General features: G+C 43.4%; 27 non-coding genes across 27 annotated transcripts; all 27 read right to left on the reverse strand.

The window, feature by feature from the left end:
- Positions 1 to 671: 671 nt before the first annotated feature.
- Positions 672 to 754, reverse strand: TRNAL-AAG (transfer RNA leucine (anticodon AAG)). Its single transcript has one exon. It is a non-coding gene; the product is annotated as a tRNA-Leu (tRNA).
- A 186-nt stretch (positions 755 to 940) lies between these two features.
- TRNAL-CAG (transfer RNA leucine (anticodon CAG)) lies at positions 941 to 1,023 on the reverse strand. Its single transcript has one exon. It is a non-coding gene; the product is annotated as a tRNA-Leu (tRNA).
- A 632-nt stretch (positions 1,024 to 1,655) lies between these two features.
- Positions 1,656 to 1,738, reverse strand: TRNAL-UAG (transfer RNA leucine (anticodon UAG)). The gene has a single exon. It is a non-coding gene; the product is annotated as a tRNA-Leu (tRNA).
- Positions 1,739 to 2,762: 1,024 nt separating this feature from the next.
- TRNAL-AAG (transfer RNA leucine (anticodon AAG)) lies at positions 2,763 to 2,845 on the reverse strand. Its single transcript has one exon. It is a non-coding gene; the product is annotated as a tRNA-Leu (tRNA).
- A 901-nt stretch (positions 2,846 to 3,746) lies between these two features.
- TRNAL-UAG (transfer RNA leucine (anticodon UAG)) lies at positions 3,747 to 3,829 on the reverse strand. The gene has a single exon. It is a non-coding gene; the product is annotated as a tRNA-Leu (tRNA).
- Positions 3,830 to 4,853: 1,024 nt separating this feature from the next.
- On the reverse strand, positions 4,854 to 4,936 carry TRNAL-AAG (transfer RNA leucine (anticodon AAG)). Its single transcript has one exon. It is a non-coding gene; the product is annotated as a tRNA-Leu (tRNA).
- Positions 4,937 to 5,837: 901 nt separating this feature from the next.
- Positions 5,838 to 5,920, reverse strand: TRNAL-UAG (transfer RNA leucine (anticodon UAG)). Its single transcript has one exon. It is a non-coding gene; the product is annotated as a tRNA-Leu (tRNA).
- A 1,024-nt stretch (positions 5,921 to 6,944) lies between these two features.
- TRNAL-AAG (transfer RNA leucine (anticodon AAG)) lies at positions 6,945 to 7,027 on the reverse strand. The gene has a single exon. It is a non-coding gene; the product is annotated as a tRNA-Leu (tRNA).
- Positions 7,028 to 7,213: 186 nt separating this feature from the next.
- TRNAL-CAG (transfer RNA leucine (anticodon CAG)) lies at positions 7,214 to 7,296 on the reverse strand. Its single transcript has one exon. It is a non-coding gene; the product is annotated as a tRNA-Leu (tRNA).
- Positions 7,297 to 7,928: 632 nt separating this feature from the next.
- Positions 7,929 to 8,011, reverse strand: TRNAL-UAG (transfer RNA leucine (anticodon UAG)). Its single transcript has one exon. It is a non-coding gene; the product is annotated as a tRNA-Leu (tRNA).
- Positions 8,012 to 9,035: 1,024 nt separating this feature from the next.
- On the reverse strand, positions 9,036 to 9,118 carry TRNAL-AAG (transfer RNA leucine (anticodon AAG)). The gene has a single exon. It is a non-coding gene; the product is annotated as a tRNA-Leu (tRNA).
- A 186-nt stretch (positions 9,119 to 9,304) lies between these two features.
- TRNAL-CAG (transfer RNA leucine (anticodon CAG)) lies at positions 9,305 to 9,387 on the reverse strand. The gene has a single exon. It is a non-coding gene; the product is annotated as a tRNA-Leu (tRNA).
- A 632-nt stretch (positions 9,388 to 10,019) lies between these two features.
- Positions 10,020 to 10,102, reverse strand: TRNAL-UAG (transfer RNA leucine (anticodon UAG)). Its single transcript has one exon. It is a non-coding gene; the product is annotated as a tRNA-Leu (tRNA).
- A 1,024-nt stretch (positions 10,103 to 11,126) lies between these two features.
- TRNAL-AAG (transfer RNA leucine (anticodon AAG)) lies at positions 11,127 to 11,209 on the reverse strand. Its single transcript has one exon. It is a non-coding gene; the product is annotated as a tRNA-Leu (tRNA).
- A 901-nt stretch (positions 11,210 to 12,110) lies between these two features.
- Positions 12,111 to 12,193, reverse strand: TRNAL-UAG (transfer RNA leucine (anticodon UAG)). Its single transcript has one exon. It is a non-coding gene; the product is annotated as a tRNA-Leu (tRNA).
- A 1,024-nt stretch (positions 12,194 to 13,217) lies between these two features.
- On the reverse strand, positions 13,218 to 13,300 carry TRNAL-AAG (transfer RNA leucine (anticodon AAG)). Its single transcript has one exon. It is a non-coding gene; the product is annotated as a tRNA-Leu (tRNA).
- A 900-nt stretch (positions 13,301 to 14,200) lies between these two features.
- TRNAL-UAG (transfer RNA leucine (anticodon UAG)) lies at positions 14,201 to 14,283 on the reverse strand. The gene has a single exon. It is a non-coding gene; the product is annotated as a tRNA-Leu (tRNA).
- Positions 14,284 to 15,307: 1,024 nt separating this feature from the next.
- Positions 15,308 to 15,390, reverse strand: TRNAL-AAG (transfer RNA leucine (anticodon AAG)). Its single transcript has one exon. It is a non-coding gene; the product is annotated as a tRNA-Leu (tRNA).
- Positions 15,391 to 15,576: 186 nt separating this feature from the next.
- TRNAL-CAG (transfer RNA leucine (anticodon CAG)) lies at positions 15,577 to 15,659 on the reverse strand. Its single transcript has one exon. It is a non-coding gene; the product is annotated as a tRNA-Leu (tRNA).
- A 632-nt stretch (positions 15,660 to 16,291) lies between these two features.
- Positions 16,292 to 16,374, reverse strand: TRNAL-UAG (transfer RNA leucine (anticodon UAG)). Its single transcript has one exon. It is a non-coding gene; the product is annotated as a tRNA-Leu (tRNA).
- Positions 16,375 to 17,398: 1,024 nt separating this feature from the next.
- Positions 17,399 to 17,481, reverse strand: TRNAL-AAG (transfer RNA leucine (anticodon AAG)). Its single transcript has one exon. It is a non-coding gene; the product is annotated as a tRNA-Leu (tRNA).
- Positions 17,482 to 17,667: 186 nt separating this feature from the next.
- On the reverse strand, positions 17,668 to 17,750 carry TRNAL-CAG (transfer RNA leucine (anticodon CAG)). The gene has a single exon. It is a non-coding gene; the product is annotated as a tRNA-Leu (tRNA).
- Positions 17,751 to 18,382: 632 nt separating this feature from the next.
- On the reverse strand, positions 18,383 to 18,465 carry TRNAL-UAG (transfer RNA leucine (anticodon UAG)). Its single transcript has one exon. It is a non-coding gene; the product is annotated as a tRNA-Leu (tRNA).
- Positions 18,466 to 19,488: 1,023 nt separating this feature from the next.
- Positions 19,489 to 19,571, reverse strand: TRNAL-AAG (transfer RNA leucine (anticodon AAG)). Its single transcript has one exon. It is a non-coding gene; the product is annotated as a tRNA-Leu (tRNA).
- A 2,008-nt stretch (positions 19,572 to 21,579) lies between these two features.
- TRNAL-AAG (transfer RNA leucine (anticodon AAG)) lies at positions 21,580 to 21,662 on the reverse strand. Its single transcript has one exon. It is a non-coding gene; the product is annotated as a tRNA-Leu (tRNA).
- Positions 21,663 to 21,848: 186 nt separating this feature from the next.
- TRNAL-CAG (transfer RNA leucine (anticodon CAG)) lies at positions 21,849 to 21,931 on the reverse strand. Its single transcript has one exon. It is a non-coding gene; the product is annotated as a tRNA-Leu (tRNA).
- Positions 21,932 to 22,563: 632 nt separating this feature from the next.
- TRNAL-UAG (transfer RNA leucine (anticodon UAG)) lies at positions 22,564 to 22,646 on the reverse strand. Its single transcript has one exon. It is a non-coding gene; the product is annotated as a tRNA-Leu (tRNA).
- Between the last annotated feature and the right edge of the window lie 1,046 nt (positions 22,647 to 23,692).

A 23,692-nucleotide genomic window follows, 5' to 3' on the forward strand; every position in this document is an offset into this window, starting at 1 on the left:
TAGATCCTTGCTGGATACAAGAGAGTAGGCCTTGTTCCAGATAAACTATCCCTAGCAGGGAAAGTCTGAGCACAGGCACTCTTTTGCTCTTTAGCCCCTGGCCTGGGACTCACCCTCACTTGCTGAGGCGTGAAATTCTGCATACCAACTTTGCACAGAAGGTATGTTTGTGGTTGTTTGGGGATGGGTGGGAGGTCAAGAGCAGGGAAAAGCAGGTCTCCTTCACTACTAGATTCCTCTTCTATGCCTCCCTGCCATTCACTCACTCTGTCTTTGTTTCATTCTCTCCTTCCACAACACTCCTTCTCACTCACTCGCTCTATCACTTGTATTTTTGCCCTTGCTCTGCATTCTATAGTGGAATCATCTCTTGAATGAAGCATCTGAAAATGACGTGACATAAAATTTAAAACCTCCTTATTGGAAACCTAAAACATCACAAGACTTAATGTAACCCATTTCTTTCATAAAAAAGATTTTTAAAGTACCCCACAAAACAAATATAAAACACCACGAGTGCCAGAAGAATATTACATTAACGTTAAAGATAGAATAGGGCAAATGCATTTGCAGTTGAAACTGAAGTTTGGTACTTATTCAGATATTATTTACATTGCCAATTTTTAGCTGAGATTCTAAAGGAACTGAGAGAGAAAATGGAATTCAAGTTTTGTCAGAAGTGGGATTCGAACCCACGCCTCCAGGAGAGACTGCGGCCTTAACGCAGCGCCTTAGACCACTCGGCTATCCTGACCCCATGCTGCTTTTTCATCTAAAGGGTGAGAAAGATATTAGGAACCAAAAAATGCACAGAGCTGAGGCCAATAGTGGCTAGAGCAAGAAAAAAACTCACTGCACTCTTCCAAGAAGACAATCCTATAAGCCACTGCGAGGGAAATGATCATATTTCTCAAGAAAATAATTAGAGTAAACACAGGACTGTCAGAAGTGGGATTTGAACCCACGCCTCCAGAGGAGACTGCGACCTGAACGCAGCGCCTTAGACCACTCGGCCATCCTGACTTTCTTTCCCAGCGTCTTCCAGAGGCCAGACAGCCATGCAGGTGAGGTACTGAAAAGGAATGCCCTCAATCTATTTATCCTATTATATGCACTTCCAACAGATCTTTGAACAATCTGTACAGAGCAGGACCTATGGAGAACTCTTTAGAACTTTGAGGCAAACAAAGAGAAAGTGCTATTCACCAGCCACTTGAACGGCTCAAAGCTGCTTTGAAATTGAGACAATAGCCACCTCTTGGCTGGCTAAAGCAATTTCAACAAGGGATCTCAAAGTCACAACATAGGGTGGAGTATGCAAATTTAAGCAGCCCCTGATCAAAGCCCTAAGGAAATTGATGTAAGTGTGCTGGAGTCCAGTTGTCTAGCAGATGCATGGCATTCTTCCAAATTTGCAGGGCCCGTCTGGCCAGTGCATACAAGAGCATGACTATTCCAGATGACCTCTTACATGGGTCCTATGCTCATTTGGTAAGGATTGCGCTTTGTCAGCAAGACGTTATAGAACCTAAATATATGAGAAACCCCATCTCTCTTGACAAGAGGAGAACGGAATAACGTGCCAAGTGAAGACCAACAGATGCAACTTCCATCAGATGTTAACCTGATAAAGGAGATTAAATCTCCAAAAGGCATGTCAGAAGTGGGATTCGAACCCACGCCTCCAAAGGAGACTGTGGCCTAAACACAGCGCCTTAGACCTCTCGGCCATCCTGACAGTATAGGCTTTTAAGAAATGAATAAAAGTTACTCAGAAACGTCTACCTCCATGCAAGCCTGAAATAATTTAAACCTTCAAACACAAGGTGCAACTTTATGCACAGGACAATAAACACAGAAGAACACATACGAAAGCACTTTATTTCACAGGTATACAGTTTTCATGCTTTTAGAACACCACATACCTCTCACCAGCTAATTGGGGTCCTGTATCCGACTCACAACATTTCCTTGCCTGCGACCTCTCTCTCTACACAAACAACTACAGCACAGGAAGTAGGAAGGCAATAGGTGGGGCAGTTTATGCAAATTTATGCTGCCAATGTGCCTTGCAGATTCATGCAGGATTTCTAGATCCTTGCTGGATACAAGAGAGTAGGCCTTGTTCCAGATAAACTATCCCTAGAAGGGAAAGTCTGAGCACAGGCACTCTTTTGCTCTTTAGCCCCTGGCCTGGGACTCACCCTCACTTGCTGAGGCGTGAAATTCTGCATACCAACTTTGCACAGAAGGTATGTTTGTGGTTGTTTGGGGATGGGTGGGAGGTCAAGAGCAGGGAAAAGCAGGTCTCCTTCACTACTAGACTCCTCTTCTATGCCTCCCTGCCATTCACTCACTCTGTCTTTGTTTCATTCTCTCCTTCCACAACACTCCTTCTCACTCACTCGCTCTATCACTTGTATTTTTGCCCTTGCTCTGCATTCTATAGTGGAAACATCTCTTGAATGAAGCATCTGAAAATGACGTGACATAAAATTTAAAACCTCCTTATTGGAAACCTAAAACATCACAAGACTTAATGTAACCCATTTCTTTCATAAAAAAGATTTTTAAAGTACCCCACAAAACAAATATAAAACACCACGAGTGCTAGAAGAATATTACATTAACGTTAAAGATAGAATAGGGCAAATGCATTTGCAGTTGAAACTGAAGTTTGGTACTTATTCAGATATTATTTACATTGCCAATTTTTAGCTGAGATTCTAAAGGAACTGAGAGAGAAAATGGAATTCAAGTTTTGTCAGAAGTGGGATTCGAACCCACGCCTCCAGGAGAGACTGCGGCCTTAACGCAGCGCCTTAGACCACTCGGCCATCCTGACCCCATGCTGCTTTTTCATCTAAAGGGTGAGAAAGATATTAGGAACCAAAAAATGCACAGAGCTGAGGCCAATAGTGGCTAGAGCAAGAAAAAAACTCACTGCACTCTTCCAAGAAGACAATCCTATAAGCCACTGCGAGGGAAATGATCATATTTCTCAAGAAAATAATTAGAGTAAACACAGGACTGTCAGAAGTGAGATTTGAACCCACGCCTCCAGAGGAGACTGCGACCTGAACGCAGCGCCTTAGACCACTCGGCCATCCTGACTTTCTTTCCCAGCATCTTCCAGAGGCCAGACAGCCATGCAGGTGAGGTACTGAAAAGGAATGCCCTCAATTTATTTATCCTATTATATGCACTTCCAACAGATCTTTGAACAATCTGTACAGAGCAGGACCTATGGAGAACTCTTTAGAACTTTGAGGCGAACAAAGAGAAAGTGCTATTCACCAGCCACTTGAACGGCTCAAAGCTGCTTTGAAATTGAGACAATAGCCACCTCTTGGCTGGCTAAAGCAATTTCAACAAGGGATCTCAAAGTCACAACATAGGGTGGAGTATGCAAATTTAAGCAGCCCCTGATCAAAGCCCTAAGGAAATTGCTGTAAGTGTGCTGGAGTCCAGTTGTCTACCAGATGCATGGCATTCTTCCAAATTTGCAGGGCCCGTCTGGCCAGTGCATACAAGAGCATGACTCTTCCAGATGACCTCTTACATGGGTCCTATGCTCATTTGGTAAGGATTGCGCTTTGTCAGCAAGACGTTATAGAACCTAAATATATGAGAAACCCCATCTCTCTTGACAAGAGGAGAACGGAATAACGTGCGAAGTGAAGACCAACAGATGCAACTTCCATCAGATGTTAACCTGATAAAGGAGATTAAATCTCCAAAAGGCATGTCAGAAGTGGGATTCGAACCCACGCCTCCAAAGGAGACTGTGGTCTAAACACAGCGCCTTAGACCTCTCGGCCATCCTGACAGTATAGGCTTTTAAGAAATGAATAAAAGTTACTCAGAAACGTCTACCTCCATGCAAGCCTGAAATAATTTAAACCTTCAAACACAAGGTGCAACTTTATGCACAGGACAATGAACACAGAAGAACACATACGAAAGCACTTTATTTCACAGGTATACAGTTTTCATGCTTTTAGAACACCACATACCTCTCACCAGCTATTTAGGGTCCTGTATCCGACTCACAACATTTCCTTGCCTGCGACCTCTCTCTCTACACAAACAACTACAGCACAGGAAGTAGGAAGGCAATAGGTGGGGCAGTTTATGCAAATTTATGCTGCCAATGTGCCTTGCAGATTCATGCAGGATTTCTAGATCCTTGCTGGATACAAGAGAGTAGGCCTTGTTCCAGATAAACTATCCCTAGCAGGGAAAGTCTGAGCACAGGCACTCTTTTGCTCTTTAGCCCCTGGCCTGGGACTCACCCTCACTTGCTGAGGCGTGAAAATCTGCATACCAACTTTGCACAGAAGGTATGTTTGTGGTTGTTTGGGGATGGGTGGGAGGTCAAGAGCAGGGAAAAGCAGGTCTCCTGCACTACTAGACTCCTCTTCTATGCCTCCCTGCCATTCACTCACTCTGTCTTTGTTTCATTCTGTCCTTCCACAACACTCCTTCTCACTCACTCGCTCTATCACTTGTATTTTTGCCCTTGCTCTGCATTCTATAGTGGAAACATCTCTTGAATGAAGCATCTGAAAATGACGTGACATAAAATTTAAAACCTCCTTATTGTAAACCTAAAACATCACAAGACTTAATGTAACCCATTTCTTTCATAAAAAAGATTTTTAAAGTACCCCACAAAACAAATATAAAACACCACGAGTGCTAGAAGAATATTACATTAACGTTAAAGATAGAATAGGGCAAATGCATTTGCAGTTGAAACTGAAGTTTGGTACTTATTCAGATATTATTTACATTGCCAATTTTTAGCTGAGATTCTAAAGGAACTGAGAGAGAAAATGGAATTCAAGTTTTGTCAGAAGTGGGATTTGAACCCACGCCTCCAGGAGAGACTGCGGCCTTAACGCAGCGCCTTAGACCACTCGGCCATCCTGACCCCATGCTGCTTTTTCATCGAAAGGGTGAGAAAGATATTAGGAACCAAAAAATGCACAGAGCTTAGGCCAATAGTGGCTAGAGCAAGAAAAAAACTCACTGCACTCTTCCAAGAAGACAATCCTATAAGCCACTGCGAGGGAAATGATCATATTTCTCAAGAAAAAAATTAGAGTAAACACAGGACTGTCAGAAATGGGATTTGAACCCACACCTCCAGAGGAGACTGCGACCTGAACGCAGCGCCTTAGACCACTCGGCCATCCTGACTTGCTTTCCCAGCATCTTCCAGAGGCCAGACAGCCATGCAGGTGAGGTACTGAAAAGGAATGCCCTCAATTTATTTATCCCATTATATGCACTTCCAACAGATCTTTGTACAATCTGTACAGAGCAGGACCTATGGAGAACTCTTTAGAACTTTGAGGCGAACAAAGAGAAAGTGCTATTCACCAGCCACTTGAACGGCTCAAAGCTGCTTTGAAATTGAGACAATAGCCAACTCTTGGCTGGCTAAAGCAATTTCAACAAGGGATCTCAAAGTCACAACATAGGGTGGAGTATGCAAATTTAAGCAGCCCCTGATCAAAGCCCTAAGGAAATTGCTGTAAGTGTGCTGGAGTCCAGTTGTCTACCAGATGAATGGCATTCTTCCAAATTTGCAGGGCCCGTCTTGCCAGGGCATACAAGAGCATGACTCTTCCAGATGACCTCTTACATGGGTCCTATGCTCATTTGGTAAGGATTGCGCTATGTCAGCAAGACGTTATAGAACCTAAATATATGAGAAACCCCATCTCTCTTGACAAGAGGAGAACGGAATAACGTGCCAAGTGAAGACCAACGGATGCAACTTCCATCAGATGTTAACCTGATAAAGGAGATTAAATCTCCAAAAGGCATGTCAGAAGTGGGATTCGAACCCACGCCTCCAAAGGAGACTGTGGCCTAAACACAGCGCCTTAGACCTCTCGGCCATCCTGACAGTATAGGCTTTTAATAAATGAATAAAAGTTACTCAGAAATGTCTACCTCCATGCAAGCCTGAAATAATTTAAACCTTCAAACACAAGGTGCAACTTTATGCACAGGACAATAAACACAGAAGAACACATACGAAAGCACTTTATTTCACAGGTATACAGTTTTCATGCTTTTAGAACACCACATACCTCTCACCAGCTATTTAGGGTCCTGTATCCGACTCACAACATTTCCTTGCCTGCGACCTCTCTCTCTACACAAACAACTACAGCACAGGAAGTAGGAAGGCAATAGGTGGGGCAGTTTATGCAAATTTATGCTGCCAATGTGCCTTGCAGATTCATGCAGGATTTCTAGATCCTTGCTGGATACAAGAGAGTAGGCCTTGTTCCAGATAGACTATCCCTAGCAGGGAAAGTCTGAGCACAGGCACTCTTTTGCTCTTTAGCCCCTGGCCTGGGACTCACCCTCACTTGCTGAGGCGTGAAATTCTGCATACCAACTTTGCACAGAAGGTATGTTTGTGGTTGTTTGGGGATGGGTGGGAGGTCAAGAGCAGGGAAAAGCAGGTCTCCTTCACTACTAGACTCCTCTTCTATGCCTCCCTGCCATTCACTCACTCTGTCTTTGTTTCATTCTCTCCTTCCACAACACTCCTTCTCACTCACTCGCTCTATCACTTGTATTTTTGCCCTTGCTCTGCATTCTATAGTGGAAACATCTCTTGAATGAAGCATCTGAAAATGACGTGACATAAAATTTAAAACCTCCTTATTGTAAACCTAAAACATCACAAGACTTAATGTAACCCATTTCTTTCATAAAAAAGATTTTTAAAGTACCCCACAAAACAAATATAAAACACCACGAGTGCTAGAAGAATATTACATTAACGTTAAAGATAGAATAGGGCAAATGCATTTGCAGTTGAAACTGAAGTTTGGTACTTATTCAGATATTATTTACATTGCCAATTTTTAGCTGAGATTCTAAAGGAACTGAGAGAGAAAATGGAATTCAAGTTTTGTCAGAAGTGGGATTCGAACCCACGCCTCCAGGAGAGACTGCGGCCTTAACGCAGCGCCTTAGACCACTCGGCCATCCTGACCCCATGCTGCTTTTTCATCTAAAGGGTGAGAAAGATATTAGGAACCAAAAAATGCACAGAGCTGAGGCCAATAGTGGCTAGAGCAAGAAAAAAACTCACTGCACTCTTCCAAGAAGACAATCCTATAAGCCACTGCGAGGGAAATGATCATATTTCTCAAGAAAATAATTAGAGTAAACACAGGACTGTCAGAAGTGGGATTTGAACCCACGCCTCCAGAGGAGACTGCGACCTGAACGCAGCGCCTTAGACCACTCGGCCATCCTGACTTTCTTTCCCAGCATCTTCCAGAGGCCAGACAGCCATGCAGGTGAGGTACTGAAAAGGAATGCCCTCAATTTATTTATCCTATTATATGCACTTCCAACAGATCTTTGAACAATCTGTACAGAGCAGGACCTATGGAGAACTCTTTAGAACTTTGAGGCGAACAAAGAGAAAGTGCTATTCACCAGCCACTTGAACGGCTCAAAGCTGCTTTGAAATTGAGACAATAGCCACCTCTTGGCTGGCTAAAGCAATTTCAACAAGGGATCTCAAAGTCACAACATAGGGTGGAGTATGCAAATTTAAGCAGCCCCTGATCAAAGCCCTAAGGAAATTGCTGTAAGTGTGCTGGAGTCCAGTTGTCTACCAGATGCATGGCATTCTTCCAAATTTGCAGGGCCCGTCTGGCCAGTGCATACAAGAGCATGACTCTTCCAGATGACCTCTTACATGGGTCCTATGCTCATTTGGTAAGGATTGCGCTTTGTCAGCAAGACGTTATAGAACCTAAATATATGAGAAACCCCATCTCTCTTGACAAGAGGAGAACGGAATAACGTGCGAAGTGAAGACCAACAGATGCAACTTCCATCAGATGTTAACCTGATAAAGGAGATTAAATCTCCAAAAGGCATGTCAGAAGTGGGATTCGAACCCACGCCTCCAAAGGAGACTGTGGTCTAAACACAGCGCCTTAGACCTCTCGGCCATCCTGACAGTATAGGCTTTTAAGAAATGAATAAAAGTTACTCAGAAACGTCTACCTCCATGCAAGCCTGAAATAATTTAAACCTTCAAACACAAGGTGCAACTTTATGCACAGGACAATGAACACAGAAGAACACATACGAAAGCACTTTATTTCACAGGTATACAGTTTTCATGCTTTTAGAACACCACATACCTCTCACCAGCTATTTAGGGTCCTGTATCCGACTCACAACATTTCCTTGCCTGCGACCTCTCTCTCTACACAAACAACTACAGCACAGGAAGTAGGAAGGCAATAGGTGGGGCAGTTTATGCAAATTTATGCTGCCAATGTGCCTTGCAGATTCATGCAGGATTTCTAGATCCTTGCTGGATACAAGAGAGTAGGCCTTGTTCCAGATAAACTATCCCTAGCAGGGAAAGTCTGAGCACAGGCACTCTTTTGCTCTTTAGCCCCTGGCCTGGGACTCACCCTCACTTGCTGAGGCGTGAAAATCTGCATACCAACTTTGCACAGAAGGTATGTTTGTGGTTGTTTGGGGATGGGTGGGAGGTCAAGAGCAGGGAAAAGCAGGTCTCCTGCACTACTAGACTCCTCTTCTATGCCTCCCTGCCATTCACTCACTCTGTCTTTGTTTCATTCTCTCCTTCCACAACACTCCTTCTCACTCACTCGCTCTATCACTTGTATTTTTGCCCTTGCTCTGCATTCTATAGTGGAAACATCTCTTGAATGAAGCATCTGAAAATGACGTGACATAAAATTTAAAACCTCCTTATTGTAAACCTAAAACATCACAAGACTTAATGTAACCCATTTCTTTCATAAAAAAGATTTTTAAAGTACCCCACAAAACAAATATAAAACACCACGAGTGCTAGAAGAATATTACATTAACGTTAAAGATAGAATAGGGCAAATGCATTTGCAGTTGAAACTGAAGTTTGGTACTTATTCAGATATTATTTACATTGCCAATTTTTAGCTGAGATTCTAAAGGAACTGAGAGAGAAAATGGAATTCAAGTTTTGTCAGAAGTGGGATTTGAACCCACGCCTCCAGGAGAGACTGCAGCCTTAACGCAGCGCCTTAGACCACTCGGCCATCCTGACCCCATGCTGCTTTTTCATCTAAAGGGTGAGAAAGATATTAGGAACCAAAAAATGCACAGAGCTTAGGCCAATAGTGGCTAGAGCAAGAAAAAAACTCACTGCACTCTTCCAAGAAGACAATCCTATAAGCCACTGCGAGGGAAATGATCATATTTCTCAAGAAAAAAATTAGAGTAAACACAGGACTGTCAGAAGTGGGATTTGAACCCACACCTCCAGAGGAGACTGCGACCTGAACGCAGCGCCTTAGACCACTCGGCCATCCTGACTTGCTTTCCCAGCATCTTCCAGAGGCCAGACAGCCATGCAGGTGAGGTACTGAAAAGGAATGCCCTCAATTTATTTATCCTATTATATGCACTTCCAACAGATCTTTGAACAATCTGTACAGAGCAGGACCTATGGAGAACTCTTTAGAACTTTGAGGCGAACAAAGAGAAAGTGCTATTCACCAGCCACTTGAACGGCTCAAAGCTGCTTTGAAATTGAGACAATAGCCACCTCTTGGCTGGCTAAAGCAATTTCAACAAGGGATCTCAAAGTCACAACATAGGGTGGAGTATGCAAATTTAAGCAGCCCCTGATCAAAGCCCTAAGGAAATTGCTGTAAGTGTGCTGGAGTCCAGTTGTCTACCAGATGCATGGCATTCTTCCAAATTTGCAGGGCCCGTCTGGCCAGGGCATACAAGAGCATGACTCTTCCAGATGACCTCTTACATGGGTCCTATGCTCATTTGGTAAGGATTGCGCTTTGTCAGCAAGACGTTATAGAACCTAAATATATGAGAAACCCCATCTCTCTTGACAAGAGGAGAACGGAATAACGTGCCAAGTGAAGACCAACAGATGCAACTTCCATCAGATGTTAACCAGATAAAGGAGATTAAATCTCCAAAAGGCATGTCAGAAGTGGGATTCGAACCCACGCCTCCAAAGGAGACTGTGGCCTAAACACAGCACCTTAGACCTCTCGGCCATCCTGACAGTATAGGCTTTTAAGAAATGAATAAAAGTTACTCAGAAACGTCTACCTCCATGCAAGCCTGAAATAATTTAAACCTTCAAACACAAGGTGCAACTTTATGCACAGGACAATAAACACAGAAGAACATATACGAAAGCACTTTATTTCACAGGTATACAGTTTTCATGCTTTTAGAACACCACATACCTCTCACCAGCTATTTAGGGTCCTGTATCCGACTCACAACATTTCCTTGCCTGCGACCTCTCTCTCTACACAAACAACTACAGCACAGGAAGTAGGAAGGCAATAGGTGGGGCAGTTTATGCAAATTTATGCTGCCAATGTGCCTTGCAGATTCATGCAGGATTTCTAGATCCTTGCTGGATACAAGAGAGTAGGCCTTGTTCCAGATAAACTATCCCTAGCAGGGAAAGTCTGAGCACAGGCACTCTTTTGCTCTTTAGCCCCTGGCCTGGGACTCACCCTCACTTGCTGAGGCGTGAAATTCTGCATACCAACTTTGCACAGAAGGTATGTTTGTGGTTGTTTGGGGATGGGTGGGAGGTCAAGAGCAGGGAAAAGCAGGTCTCCTTCACTACTAGACTACTCTTCTATGCCTCCCTGCCGTTCACTCACTCTGTCTTTGTTTCATTCTGTCCTTCCACAACACTCCTTCTCACTCACTCGCTCTATCACTTGTATTTTTGCCCTTGCTCTGCATTCTATAGTGGAAACATCTCTTGATTGAAGCATCTGAAAATGACGTGACATAAAATTTAAAACCTCCTTATTGGAAACCTAAAACATCACAAGACTTAATGTAACCCATTTCTTTCATAAAAAAGATTTTTAAAGTACCCCACAAAAGAAATATAAAACACCACGAGTGCTAGAAGAATATTACATTAACGTTAAAGATAGAATAGGGCAAATGCATTTGCAGTTGAAACTGAAGTTTGGTACTTATTCAGATATTATTTACATTGCCAATTTTTAGCTGAGATTCTAAAGGAACTGAGAGAGAAAATGGAATTCAAGTTTTGTCAGAAGTGGGATTCGAACCCACGCCTCCAGGAGAGACTGCGGCCTTAACGCAGCGCCTTAGACCACTCGGCCATCCTGACCCCATGGTGCTTTTTCATCTAAAGGGTGAGAAAGATATTAGGAACCAAAAAATGCACAGAGCTTAGGCCAATAGTGGCTAGAGCAAGAAAAAAACTCACTGCACTCTTCCAAGAAGACAATCCTATAAGCCACTGCGAGGGAAATGATCATATTTCTCAAGAAAAAAATTAGAGTAAACACAGGACTGTCAGAAGTGGGATTTGAACCCACGCCTCCAGAGGAGACTGCGACCTGAACGCAGCGCCGTAGACCACTCGGCCATCCTGACTTGCTTTCCCAGCATCTTCCAGAGGCCAGACAGCCATGCAGGTGAGGTACTGAAAAGGAATGCCCTCAATTTATTTATCCTATTATATGCACTTCCAACAGATCTTTGAACAATCTGTACAGAGCAGGACCTATGGAGAACTCTTTAGAACTTTGAGGCAAACAAAGAGAAAGTGCTATTCACCAGCCACTTGAACGGCTCAAAGCTGCTTTGAAATTGAGACAATAGCCACCTCTTGGCTGGCTAAAGCAATTTCAACAAGGGATCTCAAAGTCACAACATAGGGTGGAGTATGCAAATTTAAGCAGCCCCTGATCAAAGCCCTGAGGAGATTGCTGTAAGTGTGCTGGAGTCCAGTTGTCTACCAGATGAATGGCATTCTTCCAAATTTACAGGGCCCGTCTGGCCAGGGCATACAAGAGCATGACTCTTCCAGATGACCTCTTACATGGGTCCTATGCTCATTTGGTAAGGATTGCGCTTTGTCAGCAAGACGTTATAGAACCTAAATATATGAGAAACCCCATCTCTCTTGACAAGAGGAGAACGGAATAACGTGCCAAGTGAAGACCAACAGATGCAACTTCCATCAGATGTTAACCTGATAAAGGAGATTAAATCTCCAAAAGGCATGTCAGAAGTGGGATTCGAACCCACGCCTCCAAAGGAGACTGTGGCCTAAACACAGCGCCTTAGACCTCTCGGCCATCCTGACAGTATAGGCTTTTAATAAATGAATAAAAGTTACTCAGAAACGTCTACCTCCATGCAAGCCTGAAATAATTTAAACCTTCAAACACAAGGTGCAACTTTATGCACAGGACAATAAACACAGAAGAACACATACGAAAGCACTTTATTTCACAGGTATACAGTTTTCATGCTTTTAGAACACCACATACCTCTCACCAGCTATTTAGGGTCCTGTATCCGACTCACAACATTTCCTTGCCTGCGACCTCTCTCTCTACACAAACAACTACAGCACAGGAAGTAGGAAGGCAATAGGTGGGGCAGTTTATGCAAATTTATGCTGCCAATGTGCCTTGCAGATTCATGCAGGATTTCTAGATCCTTGCTGGATACAAGAGAGTAGGCCTTGTTCCAGATAAACTATCCCTAGCAGGGAAAGTCTGAGCACAGGCACTCTTTTGCTCTTTAGCCCCTGGCCTGGGACTCACCCTCACTTGCTGAGGCATGAAATTCTGCATACCAACTTTGCACAGAAGGTATGTTTGTGGTTGTTTGGGGATGGGTGGGAGGTCAAGAGCAGGGAAAAGCAGGTCTCCTTCACTACTAGACTACTCTTCTATGCCTCCCTGCCGTTCACTCACTCTGTCTTTGTTTCATTCTGTCCTTCCACAACACTCCTTCTCACTCACTCGCTCTATCACTTGTATTTTTGCCCTTGCTCTGCATTCTATAGTGGAAACATCTCTTGAATGAAGCATCTGAAAATGACGTGACATAAAATTTAAAACCTTCTTATTGGAAACCTAAAACATCACAAGACTTAATGTAACCCATTTCTTTCATAAAAAAGATTTTTAAAGTACCCCACAAAACAAATATAAAACACCACGAGTGCTAGAAGAATATTACATTAACGTTAAAGATAGAATAGGGCAAATGCATTTGCAGTTGAAACTGAAGTTTGGTACTTATTCAGATATTATTTACATTGCCAATTTTTAGCTGAGATTCTAAAGGAACTGAGAGAGAAAATGGAATTCAAGTTTTGTCAGAAGTGGGATTCGAACCCACGCCTCCAGGAGAGACTGCGGCCTTAACGCAGCGCCTTAGACCACTCGGCCATCCTGACCCCATGCTGCATTTTCATCTAAAGGGTGAGAAAGATATTAGGAACCAAAAAATGCACAGAGCTTAGGCCAATAGTGGCTAGAGCAAGAATAAAACTCACTGCACTCTTCCAAGAAGACAATCCTATAAGCCACTGCGAGGGAAATGATCATATTTCTCTAGAAAAAAATTAGAGTAAACAGAGGACTGTCAGAAGTGGGATTTGAACCCACGCCTCCAGAGAGGCTGCGACCTGAACACAGCGCCTTAGACCACTCGGCCATCCTGACTTGCTTTCCCACCATCTTCCAGAGGCCAGACAGCCATGCAGGTGAGGTACTGAAAAGGAATGCCCTCAATTTATTTATCCTATTATATGCACTTCCAACAGATCTTTGAACAATCTGTACAGAGCAGGACCTATGGAGAACTCTTTAGAACTTTGAGGCGAACAAAGAGAAAGTGCTATTCACCAGCCACTTGAACGGCTCAAAGCTGCTTTGAAATTGAGACAATAGCCACCTCTTGGCTGGCTAAAGCAATTTCAACAAGGGATCTCAAAGTCACAACATAGGGTGGAGTATGCAAATTTAAGCAGCCCCTGATCAAAGCCCTGAGGAAATTGCTGTAAGTGTGCTGGAGTCCAGTTGTCTACCAGATGAATGGCATTCTTCCAAATTTGCTGGGCCCGTCTGGCCAGGGCATACAAGAGCATGACTCTTCCAGATGACCTCTTACATGGGTCCTATGCTCATTTGGTAAGGATTGCGCTTTGTCAGCAAGACGTTATAGAACCTAAATATATGAGAAACCCCATCTCTCTTGACAAGAGGAGAACGGAATAACGTGCGAAGTGAAGACCAACAGATGCAACTTCCATCAGATGTTAACCTGATAAAGGAGATTAAATCTCCAAAAGGCATGTCAGAAGTGGGATTCGAACCCACGCCTCCAAAGGAGACTGTGGTCTAAACACAGCGCCTTAGACCTCTCGGCCATCCTGACAGTATAGGCTTTTAAGAAATGAATAAAAGTTACTCAGAAACGTCTACCTCCATGCAAGCCTGAAATAATTTAAACCTTCAAACACAAGGTGCAACTTTATGCACAGGACAATGAACACAGAAGAACACATACGAAAGCACTTTATTTCACAGGTATACAGTTTTCATGCTTTTAGAACACCACATACCTCTCACCAGCTATTTAGGGTCCTGTATCCGACTCACAACATTTCCTTGCCTGCGACCTCTCTCTCTACACAAACAACCACAGCACAGGAAGTAGGAAGGCAATAGGTGGGGCAGTTTATGCAAATTTATGCTGCCAATGTGCCTTGCAGATTCATGCAGGATTTCTAGATCCTTGCTGGATACAAGAGAGTAGGCCTTGTTCCAGATAAACTATCCCTAGCAGGGAAAGTCTGAGCACAGGCACTCTTTTGCTCTTTAGCCCCTGGCCTGGGACTCACCCTCACTTGCTGAGGCGTGAAAATCTGCATACCAACTTTGCACAGAAGGTATGTTTGTGGTTGTTTGGGGATGGGTGGGAGGTCAAGAGCAGGGAAAAGCAGGTCTCCTGCACTACTAGACTCCTCTTCTATGCCTCCCTGCCATTCACTCACTCTGTCTTTGTTTCATTCTCTCCTTCCACAACACTCCTTCTCACTCACTCGCTCTATCACTTGTATTTTTGCCCTTGCTCTGCATTCTATAGTGGAAACATCTCTTGAATGAAGCATCTGAAAATGACGTGACATAAAATTTAAAACCTCCTTATTGTAAACCTAAAACATCACAAGACTTAATGTAACCCATTTCTTTCATAAAAAAGATTTTTAAAGTACCCCACAAAACAAATATAAAACACCACGAGTGCTAGAAGAATATTACATTAACGTTAAAGATAGAATAGGGCAAATGCATTTGCAGTTGAAACTGAAGTTTGGTACTTATTCAGATATTATTTACATTGCCAATTTTTAGCTGAGATTCTAAAGGAACTGAGAGAGAAAATGGAATTCAAGTTTTGTCAGAAGTGGGATTTGAACCCACGCCTCCAGGAGAGACTGCGGCCTTAACGCAGCGCCTTAGACCACTCGGCCATCCTGACCCCATGCTGCTTTTTCATCGAAAGGGTGAGAAAGATATTAGGAACCAAAAAATGCACAGAGCTTAGGCCAATAGTGGCTAGAGCAAGAAAAAAACTCACTGCACTCTTCCAAGAAGACAATCCTATAAGCCACTGCGAGGGAAATGATCATATTTCTCAAGAAAAAAATTAGAGTAAACACAGGACTGTCAGAAGTGGGATTTGAACCCACACCTCCAGAGGAGACTGCGACCTGAACGCAGCGCCTTAGACCACTCGGCCATCCTGACTTGCTTTCCCAGCATCTTCCAGAGGCCAGACAGCCATGCAGGTGAGGTACTGAAAAGGAATGCCCTCAATTTATTTATCCTATTATATGCACTTCCAACAGATCTTTGAACAATCTGTACAGAGCAGGACCTATGGAGAACTCTTTAGAACTTTGAGGCGAACAAAGAGAAAGTGCTATTCACCAGCCACTTGAACGGCTCAAAGCTGCTTTGAAATTGAGACAATAGCCACCTCTTGGCTGGCTAAAGCAATTTCAACAAGGGATCTCAAAGTCACAACATAGGGTGGAGTATGCAAATTTAAGCAGCCCCTGATCAAAGCCCTAAGGAAATTGCTGTAAGTGTGCTGGAGTCCAGTTGTCTACCAGATGCATGGCATTCTTCCAAATTTGCAGGGCCCGTCTGGCCAGGGCATACAAGAGCATGACTCTTCCAGATGACCTCTTACATGGGTCCTATGCTCATTTGGTAAGGATTGCGCTTTGTCAGCAAGACGTTATAGAACCTAAATATATGAGAAACCCCATCTCTCTTGACAAGAGGAGAACGGAATAACGTGCCAAGTGAAGACCAACAGATGCAACTTCCATCAGATGTTAACCAGATAAAGGAGATTAAATCTCCAAAAGGCATGTCAGAAGTGGGATTCGAACCCACGCCTCCAAAGGAGACTGTGGCCTAAACACAGCGCCTTAGACCTCTCGGCCATCCTGACAGTATAGGCTTTTAAGAAATGAATAAAAGTTACTCAGAAACGTCTACCTCCATGCAAGCCTGAAATAATTTAAACCTTCAAACACAAGGTGCAACTTTATGCACAGGACAATAAACACAGAAGAACACATACGAAAGCACTTTATTTCACAGGTATACAGTTTTCATGCTTTTAGAACACCACATACCTCTCACCAGCTATTTAGGGTCCTGTATCCGACTCACAACATTTCCTTGCCTGCGACCTCTCTCTCTACACAAACAACTACAGCACAGGAAGTAGGAAGGCAATAGGTGGGGCAGTTTATGCAAATTTATGCTGCCAATGTGCCTTGCAGATTCATGCAGGATTTCTAGATCCTTGCTGGATACAAGAGAGTAGGCCTTGTTCCAGATAAACTATCCCTAGCAGGGAAAGTCTGAGCACAGGCACTCTTTTGCTCTTTAGCCCCTGGCCTGGGACTCACCCTCACTTGCTGAGGCGTGAAAATCTGCATACCAACTTTGCACAGAAGGTATGTTTGTGGTTGTTTGGGGATGGGTGGGAGGTCAAGAGCAGGGAAAAGCAGGTCTCCTGCACTACTAGACTCCTCTTCTATGCCTCCCTGCCATTCACTCACTCTGTCTTTGTTTCATTCTCTCCTTCCACAACACTCCTTCTCACTCACTCGCTCTATCACTTGTATTTTTGCCCTTGCTCTGCATTCTATAGTGGAAACATCTCTTGAATGAAGCATCTGAAAATGACGTGACATAAAATTTAAAACCTCCTTATTGTAAACCTAAAACATCACAAGACTTAATGTAACCCATTTCTTTCATAAAAAAGATTTTTAAAGTACCCCACAAAACAAATATAAAACACCACGAGTGCTAGAAGAATATTACATTAACGTTAAAGATAGAATAGGGCAAATGCATTTGCAGTTGAAACTGAAGTTTGGTACTTATTCAGATATTATTTACATTGCCAATTTTTGGCTGAGATTCTAAAGGAACTGAGAGAGAAAATGGAATTCAAGTTTTGTCAGAAGTGGGATTTGAACCCACGCCTCCAGGAGAGACTGCGGCCTTAACGCAGCGCCTTAGACCACTCGGCCATCCTGACCCCATGCTGCTTTTTCATCTAAAGGGTGAGAAAGATATTAGGAACCAAAAAATGCACAGAGCTTAGGCCAATAGTGGCTAGAGCAAGAAAAAAACTCACTGCACTCTTCCAAGAAGACAATCCTATAAGCCACTGCGAGGGAAATGATCATATTTCTCAAGAAAAAAATTAGAGTAAACACAGGACTGTCAGAAGTGGGATTTGAACCCACACCTCCAGAGGAGACTGCGACCTGAACGCAGCGCCTTAGACCACTCGGCCATCCTGACTTGCTTTCCCAGCACCTTCCAGAGGCCAGACAGCCATGCAGGTGAGGTACTGAAAAGGAATGCCCTCAATTTATTTATCCTATTATATGCACTTCCAACAGATCTTTGAACAATCTGTACAGAGCAGGACCTATGGAGAACTCTTTAGAACTTTGAGGCGAACAAAGAGAAAGTGCTATTCACCAGCCACTTGAACGGCTCAAAGCTGCTTTGAAATTGAGACAATAGCCACCTCTTGGCTGGCTAAAGCAATTTCAACAAGGGATCTCAAAGTCACAACATAGGGTGGAGTATGCAAATTTAAGCAGCCCCTGATCAAAGCCCTAAGGAAATTGCTGTAAGTGTGCTGGAGTCCAGTTGTCTACCAGATGCATGGCATTCTTCCAAATTTGCAGGGCCCGTCTGGCCAGGGCATACAAGAGCATGACTCTTCCAGATGACCTCTTACATGGGTCCTATGCTCATTTGGTAAGGATTGCGCTTTGTCAGCAAGACGTTATAGAACCTAAATATATGAGAAACCCCATCTCTCTTGACAAGAGGAGAACGGAATAACGTGCCAAGTGAAGACCAACAGATGCAACTTCCATCAGATGTTAACCAGATAAAGGAGATTAAATCTCCAAAAGGCATGTCAGAAGTGGGATTCGAACCCACGCCTCCAAAGGAGACTGTGGCCTAAACACAGCGCCTTAGACCTCTCGGCCATCCTGACAGTATAGGCTTTTAAGAAATGAATAAAAGTTACTCAGAAACGTCTACCTCCATGCAAGCCTGAAATAATTTAAACCTTCAAACACAAGGTGCAACTTTATGCACAGGACAATAAACACAGAAGAACACATACGAAAGCACTTTATTTCACAGGTATACAGTTTTCATGCTTTTAGAACACCACATACCTCTCACCAGCTATTTAGGGTCCTGTATCCGACTCACAACATTTCCTTGCCTGCGACCTCTCTCTCTACACAAACAACTACAGCACAGGAAGTAGGAAGGCAATAGGTGGGGCAGTTTATGCAAATTTATGCTGCCAATGTGCCTTGCAGATTCATGCAGGATTTCTAGATCCTTGCTGGATACAAGAGAGTAGGCCTTGTTCCAGATAAACTATCCCTAGCAGGGAAAGTCTGAGCACAGGCACTCTTTTGCTCTTTAGCCCCTGGCCTGTGACTCACCCTCACTTGCTGAGGCGTGAAATTCTGCATACCAACTTTGCACAGAAGGTATGTTTGTGGTTGTTTGGGGATGGGTGGGAGGTCAAGAGCAGGGAAAAGCAGGTCTCCTTCACTACTAGACTACTCTTCTATGCCTCCCTGCCGTTCACTCACTCTGTCTTTGTTTCATTCTGTCCTTCCACAACACTCCTTCTCACTCACTCGCTCTATCACTTGTATTTTTGCCCTTGCTCTGCATTCTATAGTGGAAACATCTCTTGATTGAAGCATCTGAAAATGACGTGACATAAAATTTAAAACCTCCTTATTGGAAACCTAAAACATCACAAGACTTAATGTAACCCATTTCTTTCAAAAAAAGATTTTTAAAGTACCCCACAAAAGAAATATAAAACACCACGAGTGCTAGAAGAATATTACATTAACGTTAAAGATAGAATAGGGCAAATGCATTTGCAGTTGAAACTGAAGTTTGGTACTTATTCAGATATTATTTACATTGCCAATTTTTAGCTGAGATTCTAAAGGAACTGAGAGAGAAAATGGAATTCAAGTTTTGTCAGAAGTGGGATTCGAACCCACGCCTCCAGGAGAGACTGCGGCCTTAACGCAGCGCCTTAGACCACTCGGCCATCCTGACCCCATGGTGCTTTTTCATCTAAAGGGTGAGAAAGATATTAGGAACCAAAAAATGCACAGAGCTTAGGCCAATAGTGGCTAGAGCAAGAAAAAAACTCACTGCACTCTTCCAAGAAGACAATCCTATAAGCCACTGCGAGGGAAATGATCATATTTCTCAAGAAAAAAATTAGAGTAAACACAGGACTGTCAGAAGTGGGATTTGAACCCACGCCTCCAGAGGAGACTGCGACCTGAACGCAGCGCCGTAGACCACTCGGCCATCCTGACTTGCTTTCCCAGCATCTTCTAGAGGCCAGACAGCCATGCAGGTGAGGTACTGAAAAGGAATGCCCTCAATTTATTTATCCTATTATATGCACTTCCAACAGATCTTTGAACAATCTGTACAGAGCAGGACCTATGGAGAACTCTTTAGAACTTTGAGGCAAACAAAGAGAAAGTGCTATTCACCAGCCACTTGAACGGCTCAAAGCTGCTTTGAAATTGAGACAATAGCCACCTCTTGGCTGGCTAAAGCAATTTCAACAAGGGATCTCAAAGTCACAACATAGGGTGGAGTATGCAAATTTAAGTAGCCCCTGATCAAAGCCCTGAGGAGATTGCTGTAAGTGTGCTGGAGTCCAGTTGTCTACCAGATGAATGGCATTCTTCCAAATTTACAGGGCCCGTCTGGCCAGGGCATACAAGAGCATGACTCTTCCAGATGACCTCTTACATGGGTCCTATGCTCATTTGGTAAGGATTGCGCTTTGTCAGCAAGACGTTATAGAACCTAAATATATGAGAAACCCCATCTCTCTTGACAAGAGGAGAACGGAATAACGTGCCAAGTGAAGACCAACAGATGCAACTTCCATCAGATGTTAACCTGATAAAGGAGATGAAATCTCCAAAAGGCATGTCAGAAGTGGGATTCGAACCCACGCCTCCAAAGGAGACTGTGGCCTAAACACAGCGCCTTAGAACTCTCGGCCATCCTGACAGTATAGGCTTTTAAGAAATGAATAAAAGTTACTCAGAAACGTCTACCTCCATGCAAGCCTGAAATAATTTAAACCTTCAAACACAAGGTGCAACTTTATGCACAGGACAATAAACACAGAAGAACACATACGAAAGCACTTTATTTCACAGGTATACAGTTTTCATGCTTTTAGAACACCACATACCTCTCACCAGCTATTTAGGGTCCTGTATCCGACTCACAACATTTCCTTGCCTGCGACCTCTCTCTCTACACAAACAACTACAGCACAGGAAGTAGGAAGGCAATAGGTGGGGCAGTTTATGCAAATTTATGCTGCCAATGTGCCTTGCAGATTCATGCAGGATTTCTAGATCCTTGCTGGATACAAGAGAGTAGGCCTTGTTCCAGATAAACTATCCCTAGCAGGGAAAGTCTGAGCACAGGCACTCTTTTGCTCTTTAGCCCCTGGCCTGGGACTCACCCTCACTTGCTGAGGCGTGAAATTCTGCATACCAACTTTGCACAGAAGGTATGTTTGTGGTTGTTTGGGGATGGGTGGGAGGTCAAGAGCAGGGAAAAGCAGGTCTCCTTCACTACTAGACTCCTCTTCTATGCCTCCCTGCCATTCACTCACTCTGTCTTTGTTTCATTCTCTCCTTCCACAACACTCCTTCTCACTCACTCGCTCTATCACTTGTATTTTTGCCCTTGCTCTGCATTCTATAGTGGAAACATCTCTTGAATGAAGCATCTGAAAATGACGTGACATAAAATTTAAAACCTCCTTATTGGAAACCTAAAACATCACAAGACTTAATGTAACCCATTTCTTTCATAAAAAAGATTTTTAAAGTACTCCACAAAACAAATATAAAACACCACGAGTGCTAGAAGAATATTACATTAACGTTAAAGATAGAATAGGGCAAATGCATTTGCAGTTGAAACTGAAGTTTGGTACTTATTCAGATATTATTTACATTGCCAATTTTTAGCTGAGATTCTAAAGGAACTGAGAGAGAAAATGGAATTCAAGTTTTGTCAGAAGTGGGATTCGAACCCACGCCTCCAGGAGAGACTGCGGCCTTAACGCAGCGCCTTAGACCACTCGGCCATCCTGACCCCATGCTGCTTTTTCATCTAAAGGGTGAGAAAGATATTAGGAACCAAAAAATGCACAGAGCTGAGGCCAATAGTGGCTAGAGCAAGAAAAAAACTCACTGCACTCTTCCAAGAAGACAATCCTATAAGCCACTGCGAGGGAAATGATCATATTTCTCAAGAAAATAATTAGAGTAAACACAGGACTGTCAGAAGTGGGATTTGAACCCACGCCTCCAGAGGAGACTGCGACCTGAACGCAGCGCCTTAGACCACTCGGCCATCCTGACTTTCTTTCCCAGCATCTTCCAGAGGCCAGACAGCCATGCAGGTGAGGTACTGAAAAGGAATGCCCTCAATTTATTTATCCTATTATATGCACTTCCAACAGATCTTTGAACAATCTGTACAGAGCAGGACCTATGGAGAACTCTTTAGAACTTTGAGGCGAACAAAGAGAAAGTGCTATTCACCAGCCACTTGAACGGCTCAAAGCTGCTTTGAAATTGAGACAATAGCCACCTCTTGGCTGGCTAAAGCAATTTCAACAAGGGATCTCAAAGTCACAACATAGGGTGGAGTATGCAAATTTAAGCAGCCCCTGATCAAAGCCCTAAGGAAATTGCTGTAAGTGTGCTGGAGTCCAGTTGTCTACCAGATGCATGGCATTCTTCCAAATTTGCAGGGCCCGTCTGGCCAGTGCATACAAGAGCATGACTCTTCCAGATGACCTCTTACATGGGTCCTATGCTCATTTGGTAAGGATTGCGCTTTGTCAGCAAGACGTTATAGAACCTAAATATATGAGAAACCCCATCTCTCTTGACAAGAGGAGAACGGAATAACGTGCGAAGTGAAGACCAACAGATGCAACTTCCATCAGATGTTAACCTGATAAAGGAGATTAAATCTCCAAAAGGCATGTCAGAAGTGGGATTCGAACCCACGCCTCCAAAGGAGACTGTGGTCTAAACACAGCGCCTTAGACCTCTCGGCCATCCTGACAGTATAGGCTTTTAAGAAATGAATAAAAGTTACTCAGAAACGTCTACCTCCATGCAAGCCTGAAATAATTTAAACCTTCAAACACAAGGTGCAACTTTATGCACAGGACAATGAACACAGAAGAACACATACGAAAGCACTTTATTTCACAGGTATACAGTTTTCATGCTTTTAGAACACCACATACCTCTCACCAGCTATTTAGGGTCCTGTATCCGACTCACAACATTTCCTTGCCTGCGACCTCTCTCTCTACACAAACAACTACAGCACAGGAAGTAGGAAGGCAATAGGTGGGGCAGTTTATGCAAATTTATGCTGCCAATGTGCCTTGCAGATTCATGCAGGATTTCTAGATCCTTGCTGGATACAAGAGAGTAGGCCTTGTTCCAGATAAACTATCCCTAGCAGGGAAAGTCTGAGCACAGGCACTCTTTTGCTCTTTAGCCCCTGGCCTGGGACTCACCCTCACTTGCTGAGGCGTGAAAATCTGCATACCAACTTTGCACAGAAGGTATGTTTGTGGTTGTTTGGGGATGGGTGGGAGGTCAAGAGCAGGGAAAAGCAGGTCTCCTGCACTACTAGACTCCTCTTCTATGCCTCCCTGCCATTCACTCACTCTGTCTTTGTTTCATTCTCTCCTTCCACAACACTCCTTCTCACTCACTCGCTCTATCACTTGTATTTTTGCCCTTGCTCTGCATTCTATAGTGGAAACATCTCTTGAATGAAGCATCTGAAAATGACGTGACATAAAATTTAAAACCTCCTTATTGTAAACCTAAAACATCACAAGACTTAATGTAACCCATTTCTTTCATAAAAAAGATTTTTAAAGTACCCCACAAAACAAATATAAAACACCACGAGTGCTAGAAGAATATTACATTAACGTTAAAGATAGAATAGGGCAAATGCATTTGCAGTTGAAACTGAAGTTTGGTACTTATTCAGATATTATTTACATTGCCAATTTTTAGCTGAGATTCTAAAGGAACTGAGAGAGAAAATGGAATTCAAGTTTTGTCAGAAGTGGGATTTGAACC

The sequence above is a fragment of the Triturus cristatus genome, chromosome 6 (assembly GCF_964204655.1).
Source record: "Triturus cristatus chromosome 6, aTriCri1.1, whole genome shotgun sequence".
Classification (NCBI taxonomy): domain Eukaryota; kingdom Metazoa; phylum Chordata; class Amphibia; order Caudata; family Salamandridae; genus Triturus; species Triturus cristatus.